The sequence below is a fragment of the Gopherus evgoodei genome, chromosome 6 (assembly GCF_007399415.2).
Source record: "Gopherus evgoodei ecotype Sinaloan lineage chromosome 6, rGopEvg1_v1.p, whole genome shotgun sequence".
NCBI lineage: Eukaryota > Metazoa > Chordata > Testudines > Testudinidae > Gopherus > Gopherus evgoodei.
In genome coordinates this window covers 73,421,133-73,434,263 of record NC_044327.1, presented here as the reverse complement: position 1 = coordinate 73,434,263, position 13,131 = coordinate 73,421,133, and positions in this window count along the sequence as shown.

Sequence of the window (13,131 nt, the reverse complement as noted above, 5' to 3'; positions counted from 1 at the left end):
ACATTTACAAAATGTCCAACTCTGGATTTTACATAAGTTCAAGGTATTCTGTGAAAATGATTTACTAAACAGTCATGGAAACATAATATATTAGCTACAAAGCTAATACTATGTTGCACCAAGCTTGTTTATATTTGAAGCATTAAAAAAAGTGAATATCTGTCTTCTGGTACTTTTCAGCCCTAGTGAGTAGTAACATCTAATAAGTGGCAGATGCCCCATTTAGAAGAGCTATAGCTGGAGACTTTAAATGTACATGTGCCACTACTGTGTACAGCAGGATGACGGGGGCAGCACTAGAGTATAGTTGCAAATGTGCATGACTTACCACTACTAGATTTGTAGAAGGTCATACATAAGATGTCAGCAGTTTAACTTGTACCAAAGCTTAATTAAACTGAAAGACACTGTTTTTCCTTTGCACTTACTTGGATTTTTCAAAATGTTTGGTGTCTTGGATGCTATTGTTTATTCATAGGATTAAAAGTTAAGCATGGGCTTTTTTGCAGCACTTTTCACCACGAGCTTTCCCAAACCTATGCTGATTTATCTTCGTAACATTGTGAGAGAAACATCTCCATTTTTATAAATAGAAAAACGGAGGCACGGAGTGACTTTCCATAGGCAGAGAACCCAAGATTTAGTATTTGCAGTGCCTTAACTGTACATTCAGCACCTGATGCAATAGTTTCTGAGGCCACGTCTACACTACAAAATAAAATCGAAATTAAAACCGGTTTTATAAAATCGATTTTATGCATCCACACTAGGGCACATTAATTCGGTGGTGTGCGTCCATGGTCCTAGGCTACCATCGATTTCCGGAGCGGTGCACTCTGGGTAGCTCAGTAAAAGAATGAGACCAATAACTTCAATTTCCGTCCACACTAACCCTAACTCGATATAGTAATATCGATTTTAGGGTTACTCCTCTCGTTGGGGAGGAGTACAGAAATCGATTTTAAGAGCCCTTAAAATCGATTTAAAGTGCCTTGTAGTGTGGACGGGTACAGCGTTAAATCGATTTAACGCTGTAGTGTGGACCAGGCCTGAGTGGAGGCCTTTGAGTGCTTCTGTAATATGAATATCTTCCCTGTCCCACTTCCCAAAAAGCTTGGTAAGATAAATTAAACCTTGCATTGTGTAGACTCTCAACAGATTAGTTCTTGTGGAGCAAGAGAGAAAGTAAGTTCCAAGAACATGACCATGTCCCTGAAAACACACTGGCTGTGGCCCCTGTGGGTGAACTAAGGTGCTCAAGCTAAAAAGTTTCTCATTGTACAAGAGAGCAACAATCTTGTTGGTAAATAGAGCCCAAGTTATTTAAACTGGCATATGTTTTGTATATTGCATATTTTTCCATGGCTTCTGGAAGTGGTGTAACCTTCCTCATGAATTAAAAAAACAAGCCACTTTCAAACTACCAGACTAATCACTGAGATTTGCAACAGTGGGTGTTCCATCAGCAGACAGGCTTATAGAAATCTTTTGCCATAGCTCCTGGATACTCACCAGTTTGCAATCTTGTGATCCAGAGATACTCATTTGTCTTCATAAATATATTTTGTAACTGCCTGCCTGCATTGGGATGGTTTTGGTAGGTATTCATGTCTCAACTCAGAAATAGCACTTCCTTCCCTCTCACCAGACTTCCGGCTATTAAAAAATGTCATCTATGTAATAAGACAAGTTGAGTGAGGCAATATCTTCTATTGCAGTAGTCCTCAACCTGGGGTGTACATCAACTCATCTAGATATTTGCCTAGTTTGTACTGACTCCACTAGGGCTTTTTATGGAGCCTGTTGTAAAACTAAAATTTCATACTGAAGAATTGCTTACTGTCTCATTCTCTATAACAGTGTGCCATGACACTTTTTTGTATTATGCTGACAAAATCAGACATGTAGGTTAAGTGAGATGAAAGTTGGGGTATGCAAAACAAATCTGATTCCTGAAAGGGGTACAGTAGTCCGGAAAGGTTGAGAACCACTGTTACATTGGACCAACTTCTGTTGATGAGAGAGACAAGCTCTTGAAGAGCTCTGAGTAGCCTGAAATCTTCTTTCAAAGTTGAAGATATTACCTCAGTGACCTTGTCTCTTTCATCTTGGGACTAAGATGTCTACAACAAACACTGTAACTAATCTATGTAATGCTCAGAGATGCATGTTGATGACTTAATTTTAGCTATTCAGTGTTTTGATTCGTTTTCTTAATGTGCTGCTAGGTTCCCTCCACCTCAAAAATAAGGATAATTTGTGTTAGTATCAGACACACAATCAGCTAAAATTATGCAGACATTTATTGTAATACTGGCAGAAACTAATCACATCTGATCCAATTCAACTAATTTGTAAATTACTTGGAGACTAAATGCTGTTAATTAGAAAATCACTAGGGACCAGGTAAGGAGGATTACAGCTTTTGAATATGCAGAGCTATTAACCAGGTATAAAAAAACCCCCTTCAGTATATTCAATTTTAAGTGTTAGTTGCAGGGATTGTTTATAATCACTGATGCTACTGTTATGACAATTTGTGTGTACACACTATGTAAAGAACTCACTCAAAAGGAACGATACCTGCTCTCACATTGATATATTTCTAGATTTTTGTATGGGATTTTTCAGTATGGATCAAGAACTGCCTCTGAACAGCACTAGCTTTGCAGAATGAACTGGTACACAAGGCATAAGCCCTGGATTGTAGGTGATAATGGGGTTTCACTTTACATTGTATGGGGGCAGGGTGGTCTGTACCTTAATACCCTGGAGGTTTCTCAGTGGAAGAGAAGAGGCAGGGGCTTGGGAATGTTTGTGCATTAGGGCCTCCTTTCCCAGATAGATTTGAAGAAACCAGAAGAAATGGGAGGATACTGTGTGCTTTCACGTACATTCAGGATAAAGCCCTTGGCCCAAGCCGAGGCCTGTGGGAGCAAGACAAACTGGATAGTGGGGCAAGAATCATAGAATATCAGGGTTGGAAGGGACCTCAGGAGGTCATCTAGTCCAACCCCCATGCTCAAAGCAGGACCAATCCCCAGACAGATTTTTTTTTTCTTACCCCAGTTCCCTAAATGGCCCACTCAATGATTCAACTCTCAATGCTGGATTTAGCAGGCCCATGCTCAAACCACTGGGTTGAAAATAAGTGAGATAGGACAGTAATGTTGGTTGTATGGGAAGTGAGACTGACAGGGATGGAGGAGATAGGCATAAGTTGCAACATAGTATTAAACCTAAATATTGCAGCACTTTACAATTAGCTTTGTCTAATGTGCCTCACTGTTGTGTCACTCATCATGCTGCCCTTGAAGCAAATACCCAGCCCTCCAAACCAAGATGATGTACCCATCCCTGCTCCCTTCTTTCTAATGTAATTCATACAACTTCTTGCATCAGATTTAGATTATAAACTGTTAGGAGAAGCCAATACCCAGAGTTTCTAGGTTTGCACTGAGAGCTGCCTGAGTTCAGGGACTAGCTTAGCCAGTTCTCAGCATAGGCTTAGTGCCTAGGGGCAGGTCTCCATTAGCACTTACGTTGATATAAGTTACATTGCTCAGGATGTGAAAAAGCCAACCCCTCTCCCGCCCCCTGCCCCAAGTTGCACCAACCTGTGCCTGGGTGCGAACTGTGCTATGTCCTCAGAAGACACTCTCCCATGGAGGTGAAGTAATTATGCTGAAGGAGAGCTCTCACCTGTCTGCATGTCTGAGTGTCTTCACCAGCCATGCTACAGCAACGTAGCTGCATCAGTGCACTTATGTTGCTCCTCTAGTGGAGATTAGCCCTAGGTTTGTAAGGCACCATGTTAATTTGTGGCCTGGAAGCACAAAAAGACATAGGCATTGAAACGCCTAACTATTAGACACTGAGAAAAATCAGTGGAATAACACTGGGCTCCACAAAGGTACCTAGGCTCCCTGTACAATGCACGGAGAGAGACAGGAGGCTTAGGAATGGAATCCCTGCAAGCCACATCCAGAAACTGTCTGCTGGAGTCAAGTGGTTTAGGCATCTAAGCCATTTCTGCAAAAAATGCCAGAAGAGGTGGTACTACCTCCCTTATAGCTTTTAATCCATGGGTAAGAACACTCACCCAGGATGTGGGAGACCCAGGTTCAAGTCCCTCATCTGCAAGAGAACTGGGCCCTACCTCCCAGCCTGTAGAGTCTCATACTTAAATAATCATTTAAAAATCAGTATTTATCCAATGAGAAACAGGAAAGAGTGAGGGAGCCCCAGAGCACACTATCCCATAGTCCTGTGGTTAGGCAGCCAAGTGCCCCCCTTCAACTCCTTTTGCCCCCCTCAGACAGAGGAGGGAATTGAAGATGGGTCTCCTATGTTTCTAGGCTGAAAGATATAAAAGAGGTGGCATCACTTCCTGAGCTTGGTTTTTTTAATGGGGCCTGAGCCAGGAGGAGTGCTCTCACCCCCACCTACCAAATCTAGTGCTGCAGGCAAGATAGGCAGAGGAACTCCTAGCTTCCCTGTTTGTGGATTGTCCTACATTTTAAGCATGAGCTACTCATACAAAGGGAGGAAGCAGTACACATGCTCAGAGACAGACATAAGCATCTAGGAGACTTTTACAATAAAACTTTAGGTGCCAAGTGAATTTAGGCACCTATAGGATTAAGCAACAGTCACAGGGGTTGTGTGGATCACAGTGGTATCAAAAACCTGGGGCTTGGATACCTAAAACCCAGTTTTAGGGACCTAGCTCCCTTTGTGGAGGAGGAGGCCCCATGCTTTTGTATATATTTTGAGGGGTCCCTACCAGTTTTCCTCATACTTTAGACTGTCTCACATCTTCCATTATATGTGACCCTTTTAAAAAAGTGCTTATCTCCACTTTTTCCAACAGGCCTTTGAAAATTCAATAGGGAAAAAGCCTTTGGACTAGCAAAGTGCCTCGTCTTTGTCTCATTAAGTACCGTTCTGGTTTTGGGGAACAAACTTTTGAAAACTGCCCTTTGCTTGTAGTCCTCAGGAAAGCATGGCGGCATGCCAAAATCACAACTCAGCATGAGTATTCTCCAAGAGCCAGGCCCAGACTTCAGCACATACTGTACTGGGAATGCCAGGCACCTGCAGCAATGGAAGAAGGGAGAGAACCAGGCTACATTCCCCAGGACCAGCTCATGGAGCGAGCAGCCCAGCCCCTTCCCCCTTTGGGAACACCAGGAGTCTGGGGAGGGGGTTGATACTCTTTCAAGTTCTGTCCCCAAAATAAGGTCTGCCCATATGTGCCAAAACCACAAATGAGCCCACTCACCTTAGACTGTACAGCTTGATGAGCTCCGTGCATTTTGCAAATACCCATGGGATCAGCTGAGATCCCTGGGCTTGGCTTCATTGTGGGGGGGAGGGGGGGGAGGAATGTGGCAGTATCTCCCAACCACCACCCTGTGGTGGCACCAGATGAGCTGTCACTACAGTACATTGTGCTGATCTGTGACCAGCCGACTCCCTCTTGCCCTTCTTACATGAGAAAAGCTCTAGTTAACAATGCTGCCATCTAAATCATCATCATTAGTCCTCATTGTCTCACTGAGATGAACTGGACAGTTCATACCTTGCAGTGCTATTGTTCCAGGCTCATTGCAGATTCACATTGACACCACTAGATTAGATCATTTTGGTCACATTTTTGAAGTTTTCTTCATAACCATATCACCTAGACCTTTAATTTAAAAAAAAAAAAAAAAAAAGAGAGGCTATAGAACAAACGGGCAGATTCAGAGAGGTGCTGGTAGAGAGCATAGGTGCGGAGTTTTATTTTTCTCCAGAGGTGCTCCACCCCCTCTCAACCCTGAGGCTCTTCCCTTTCCCTTGAGGCCCCACCCTTGCTCTGCCTCTTCCCACACACCCCCCGGCTCCGAGTCCTCGCCTGCCCACTGCTCTGCACCCTCTCCCAGCCACCACACAGTGGCTTGAGCCCCAGAGCACCCATAAATCAGCACCTATGGTACAGAATATGGCTGTTCCCAAGCACTGGAAGCTACCACACTGGCAGCAGCTCTCCTAAATTACCAGGAAGCTGGTTGGGATGGGGGGAAAGAATCAGTCTGGGCTCCTCCCCACCACACCCAGCACCTGGGCCCAATAGCTCGACAACCTTCTACTGGTGACAGCCAGAGCCATCCCTTGGATACAGCAAATTGGGGCAACCACTCCAGGCCCCCCACTTTGGCCTGAGTAAACACTCTTCACAAATCAATCCCACCATATCTGACCTCTCAGTCCTCATTGTAAAAAGGAAAATTTACACAACACCTTCAAAAGATGAGCCGGGGAGCTTAAATTCATAATTTTGCTAGATACTAAAAATCATGGACTGAATAAAGAGACTGGATTTATGGCTTATTACAACAATCTATAACTTACTAACAATATCCCTCTATATGCTTCTATTCTACTCTGTTCTTTTCCCTGCTGTGACTAGAAGGGTGTGGAGTTTTCATGGCCCTGAGTGACAAAGTTATACCAATATAGGTTTGTAGTATAGACCTGCCCTGAGTATGTTTCCTCAACCTAAAGAGCATTCTGTAAGCCTAAAAGTTTCTCTTCCTCACCAAAAGAAGTTGGTCCAATTTCAGATACTGTACTAAGTACTTAGATCATATATAAAAAGACCAAGACACTGGACAATCAAATTGTGGGTTGCATGTACCATGCATAGGAAGTGGTGGTCTTCTAGAAGCTCCTATGCATATAAAACACTGCAAGGGTTACCTCTTCTTGAAATTCAGTCCACCTGCATGTGTGTGTATTTAAAGAGATCAGTAAATATCTATATCAGGACACTAAAGTTGTTCACCAGGCCTTAGGCGACTGGTAATTACACACCCACACACGTTGGGCTAGTCGAATTCTTTCAGGAAGCACACAGTACTGAATATTTTAATCTCAATCAGCTTTATTGTGTCCATCATGGATACCCCTCTTTACAGAGTTATTTTAAATCATCAAAAGATTCTGTGATGGGGCAGCTTCCCCTCACTGGCAGAAAAGGGGTTAAAAGCAGCTGGAGGGAGGCAGCCAGTTAGAAACGGTCTGAGAGGAGTAGCCAATCATGGCCTGGCAGATTCATATAAGAAGGTCTGCAGAGAGCAGAGGTCACTAGCTGACTGGAGAAGACTAAGTTCCTAGAAGGAGGAAGAAGTGCCAGCACCTGGGACAGAGCAGTGCTGCAAGTAGGGACTAGGGGAGCTAGAGGGAGCTCCTGGCTGGCTGCTATGGCCCGCAGGCTGAGACCCTGAGGTAAGGGCAGAAAGGTGGTTGGAGCAACATGGGAAGTGGCCGCAGGACAAAGGACTGTAATTGCCACTAAGTTAGTGGCTGGATGGAGATTGCAGGTCCCCCAAAAGGGGAGAACACAGAGTATGGCACAGCTGGACAGCAGTGTCACTAAAGAGGATGCCACAGTCCTGGGAGTGGTGTGGGTCCTGGAATGAAAGTGATGGCAGCGAGGCACCATCAGAGGAGGGTGCCCTGGTGAGCAGACCTAATTCCCATGACAGCCAGCAGGAGGCACCAGAGTGGTGAGTCCAATCACATCACAGATTCCTACTACAAAACTTGAGTATTCAGAGATACAAGGTGAAACTGTTAAAAGAGCATGAAACAGCCATCATGGATTGTGGCTCAACATTTGGTTTTCACCGTGGCTTTATCATTTAATTTCGATCCACTTAGAGAAGCTTGACACTATTGGTGTTCCTATTTCGCTTAGGGAATAGAGCGCTTTAAAAAGTGAAGACACTTTCTACATCTGGGCTTAGGTTATATGGTAAAATATCTAATTTTACAATTATAAAACAGGAACTGAATGGACCTTTGTTCCGCTGTGCTGCTATTGACCCTCTTAATGCTGGAAGAACTCTGTTGGGCTGGCAGTGCTGAACAGATTTATTCAGTAACTTAAAAATTCCCATGCTGTGTGACAGCTCTTTGTTTTCTTACTCAAGCAACTTGTTTTGCAAGGGAACCAGTGGGTAAAATTATAGCAAGCAAGAGGAGAATTCATAACATGGTATAACAATGTTCATGTTATGGTCCAGAGGACAGAGAGCTAGAGAAGGACTCAGGAGACTTGGACTGTATTCTCAGCAATGCTCCTGACCCGCTGTGACCTTGGGTGAGTCTCGTCACCACTGCTTGCCTTTTTCCACTCCAACCCAACGTCTGTCTTGTCTATTTAGCAAAACTGACATATGCCACTGCAACCTACCTGGATAATACTTTAGGTTTCCTTTTGAGTCATTTAGCCTCCAGCCAAGTTCTCAGTAATTCAATGTTAAGGATCAGTATGTAAAGTGGATAGAGTGGCTGCTTGATTTTTAGATTCAGGGTAAAGTTTTCAAAAGAATGCGGGGTCCAAACCCTCAAAGGTATTTAGGTGCCACTCTCCCCCTTTAGGTGCCTAAATCCATCATTTAGGCACCACTGATATTTTCAAAACTGCCATTCGGTTGCCCCTAAGGCAGTCAGGTAACTAAATTTCTGGTGATTGGCATTCACAAGCTGTCCAAGTCCTGATACTACTCCACAGCTAATGAGCAGCTTTGAACCCAACCTCAGGCTGAAGCTCCGGGGCTCTGAAGAGGTATTCTCAAAGTAGATGGGAGAAAAAGCATCTCACCAACAGGGCCCAGTACTTGGGTCCTGTGTGTGTGCTCTGAGCTGATACCTGTCAAACCCCTCAGGAGGGCCAGATGCAGGCCACTGAAGAGGACTGTCAGCTTAGCACTCACACAAAAGAGAGCCAGAGCACATGGAAACAGGTTGTGTGAGTGAAAGAGAAACAGTTTCAGCAGCCATGGCATGGTGATACCTAAGCAGGGGTACTGGCTGAAGTATCCCCAGGAGAAGGTTCATGCAAAAATCAATCCCTGAGTTATTAACTCTAAATAGGATATTTTCCCTGTCCTCCTCCCATCTCATTTACAAGTACTTCTTGTCAAAACACCAAGAATGGGATTTTCATTTAGAGAGATTCAAAATGCTAATCTTTCTTACCCTGAGAAATCATTTCAGGGAACTTCTGGAAGCTGATGTGACTATCTACTCCTCAACTCAGGAAAGCAGTCACAATCCCCTTCTACCCGCCCCTTCCCACAATTTAAAACGTAATTTAAGCCAACAACAAGAAATCCACAAGAAATGTGCCACACTTCACTGTTCATTGAGACAGCTTTTTGTCACTTCCTTGTATCTGCATATTGTCTACATAGATAGATAGTAAGCAAATCAGAACACAGACAATGTCTTTCTACACAGCTAAAATGCCTACCACATTATTCATGTTATGTAAATAATCATCTTGCCAAACAAAGGGAGGAAGATGGAAGCACCAAGCCTGCTAGTGATGGGATTATAAAGCAAAAGATTGGCAGTTGGACAAATTTTTGCCTTGGACTTTCTCAACATATGGCCTGTTCCATTCATACAGTGGTCTTTTCATTAATATACACTATTATTGAGCCAAACGTTTAGAAACTCAGCTTTCTTTAGGCTTGTCCTAATAAAAGCAGTTTAAATTAGCCAGGCAGAAAGCCTCTCTAGGGAGATATGATAGCATAACTTCTTTTCTGCCCCAGCTGAGGCTAATTTGGTTGGCACAGAGGAACCCTGCAACCTGGGCTTTAAGCCCACCTGCCACCAGGATTCATGCCAAGTTGCCATCTCTAGAGGAAGAGGATGAATTAGTGCCACTGAGGCCATTTGTCAGTATCTCTCTGGATGACAGTGATGCTGATAAAATTACAGTAGGGTGGTTTGCTGAGAAGCATTTTGAATCGATTGCCTGTAGGGGTTGAAGGAAGGGGGAAATGCTGGGCTCAGGTGGTTCCATTGATGAGGTCGCAACCTTTGGATACTCATGACCCCAATTTAAACATCTGTATTTATGATTGTGAGTTTTGCACAACCCTAAAAGAAATTAAATTATCAGGCCTGCCATGGTAATAACCTAATCAAGTTAGATTTATGCCACAGGAAGGATACATTTATTAGAGCTTGTTTGCCACCATCCCCTGTAATAGCATGTGGGAGTTCATCAGGAACAAAGGTATCTTCAGTGACTAAAGTAGAAAACAGATTGGTTATTTTCAAAAGATGAACGCCCCCCCCATACACACACACACACACACAGAGTAGAAATACTCTAGTTTAATCTGCTGACTACAATGCTCAGCATAAAGAAAGAGAAAAGATAATATAATAATGGTTATACTTGGCACGAGTATTCTTCGGAAGGTGTCTTTCCACTTACAAAAGTTCCTGCTAAGTACAGTACTGGGCCCCATCCCTGTAAACCGTATGCTTAAATTTGCTACGTGAGTGGCACTGTTGATTGAAATGGCCCTCCTCACAATAGTAAAGTTTAGCATGTATGTTAGTGTTTGCAGGATTGAAGCCTTATTCATTAATGCTGTGGAGTAATGCGGGGAGCAGTCTCAGCTATTTCTTTCTCTGAATATTCATCTAGAGTTTTGCTTTGTGTCCCAAAAGCCACCTTTAAAAGTTACAGATTTATTGACATTGCTATTAGTTCAGGGCTTGCCTGTAGAATACTGCCAAACACACATTGTACAGGTATAGTAGATACCAAAGGCAAGGAAATTCAGGCAGATGGCTGCTAATTTGTCTATAACTCACTCTGTGGTGCCTTGGTATTGTAAGTGACTCAATGCATGCTGCAATATAATAGCTAGTAAGTATACCACCATCACTTAGAGTCAGAGCCTTAGCCCTGAATTTCTTGGCTTTTCTGTGTGCCCATATAGTGTTTCTTACCACAATGCTTTGCTTTTCTCTCTGTGTGCGGCGGGGAAGGGGGCAAGGGGGGACTGGGCCATTGGGGGAAATAAGGTAACAAAATAAATAAACTGAATATTAGAAAATGTGAATTGAATAGAAAAGTACAAACACAAATGCAGAAATAAAGCAAGACTGGTTTAAACCGACTAAGGATCTGGCTCACAAGCTCCTAACACTGGAATGGGCATTTGAAGAAACAAACACTTCCATGAACAGTGTCTTTAGTCTGTGGTTCATTCAGATCCAGAGTAAAGCTGATGAAGTAATTATGATTTACCCACTATATGATACTCCTCATTTGACTTCATATAGGGTGGACTCGGTCAGATAGAATATTACAAGAGCCATTATGATCCTTCCATTGACAATAATGTAAAGGTTCCAATGACAGCTTCTCACTGCTCAGAGATGAGCTTGTGAACCCAAAAGGTTGCAATCTGATTTAATTAAGATTAACAACCTAACAATTTCAAACTCAAATTCTTTTTACCAATATGCAGATCTTGTAAAATTCACATGTGCAAAAGTGCAGTAACTGATTTTACAAGTTAGCTGATGTGCACTTGAATATCAAACAGCAAAATCTAGTCCCATTTGCAGCATTAAAAATGGTTTGAAAAGGAACTGCTGAATAGGGGGACTTAGACCTAGATCCATGAAGGTTCTTAGGTGCTGCAGTGCTGAGCATCACGGCACCCAATGTTTAGGCACCTAGAACATCACAGAACCAACACTGTGATCCACAAAGCAGAGTCAGGCACCTGGGCTCCCTATACAATGCCTGGGGAGGTACCTTAGACTGTGATACACAAAGCCAGCAAGCTAGGTGGGAAGCTGCCTACACTAGCCAATGGGAGATGCCAACCAGAGGGCTGTGTTCTAAGCTCTTCCTCTCTCACAGAGATGTAAGTCTGGGCTTCAGGGAGGTGCTTAGCTCTGCTAGCCACTCATGAACCGGGGTGGCCAAATGCCTAATTTCCCAAGTTGAATTTGAGGGCAATACTTTAGTGTAAACATTTTAATGTTGCTTTCTAATGCAAAAGGGTCACCAAACTCCACTGAAGTGCTAGGTGCCTATGACATTGCAATTTTTAAAATTCACGTAAAGAATGGATCACAGAAAATATTTAGAACTAATCATTTTAAAACACCATCCTATACTTACCTGATTCAAGCTATTCTGGAAAGGATACAAGTTATGCAATCCAAATTAAAACACATAACACATTTTAATCAGACTCAAACCAAAATGGCAGATCATATTATGTAATTCCATGAAAAATTTGGGTTTGAAATGTAAACAGTGATTGATCCTCAGGTCTAATGGCACCTATGGAATTTGCTCCTGAAACAAATGGGGATCAGGGGAGATCACAAAGCAATAGTGCGGTGTGCTCATATTCAAATTTGTTGCTTACGAAATAGGCTACTCAGTGTTGCTTGAGATGTAGCCTCCGTATGGCAATTATGTTTAGTCCCACACAGTAAACTGTAATAATGTAACCTGAAAGTGCTGAAAGCATTGATACCAAGGGATTGGCCCTTGTCTGAGAGCAAAGGATGCAGTCTTCTGGTCAATGGAAGACTGAAGAAGGCATTTCTTGCCACAGTTGTAATCTGTCCAGCAATAGGGAGGAGTCCAGTATCACCACATTCATGGTCTCACACCCTTGAGGCCAGCGATGTTTGACTGCTGGCCAATGACAAGAGGACAGGTGTTTATATATTGTCCTAATTATTTTGTTCCATTTCTAGTTATGGTAGACAGTTTAAAAAAAACCCTGGTTCTCAAATTACAATGATTTCACCATCAGTTTAAATATTAACGTCTTAATGATGTAGTCAGAAAACAGACTGTAAACATTACATTTGAAATAGCAGCTAAAAATCAATTAAAAACCAGAAAATAATACACCAGTATGGCTGGAAAAGGGCAGTGCTTAATTTGTGCCAGGGCTGAGCCTGGCACCTCTAGGCTTACTGCGTCAGTTATGAAAGTAAAAAAATTGTTTGAGCCCCAACACTTCCTTTCATTACAAATTAAGCACTGGAAAAGGGTACTCTTACTTTAAAGCCTTGCATTTATTTCCATTGTATTCCAATAATGGCCTTGGATAGGAGCAATGCAAACCTGAAAAGGAACAAAAGAAGAGTATGAAATCAGGAGCATTCCTAGAAAAATAGAGAAGTAGCTCTCTACCATCTGTAGTAGCTGATATCGGGGCAGAACACAGTTTGGCAGCTAGCTTCTGTCAAAGAGCTGCAGGGGAATGAAGAATCCAACGCTCCCCTTTTTTA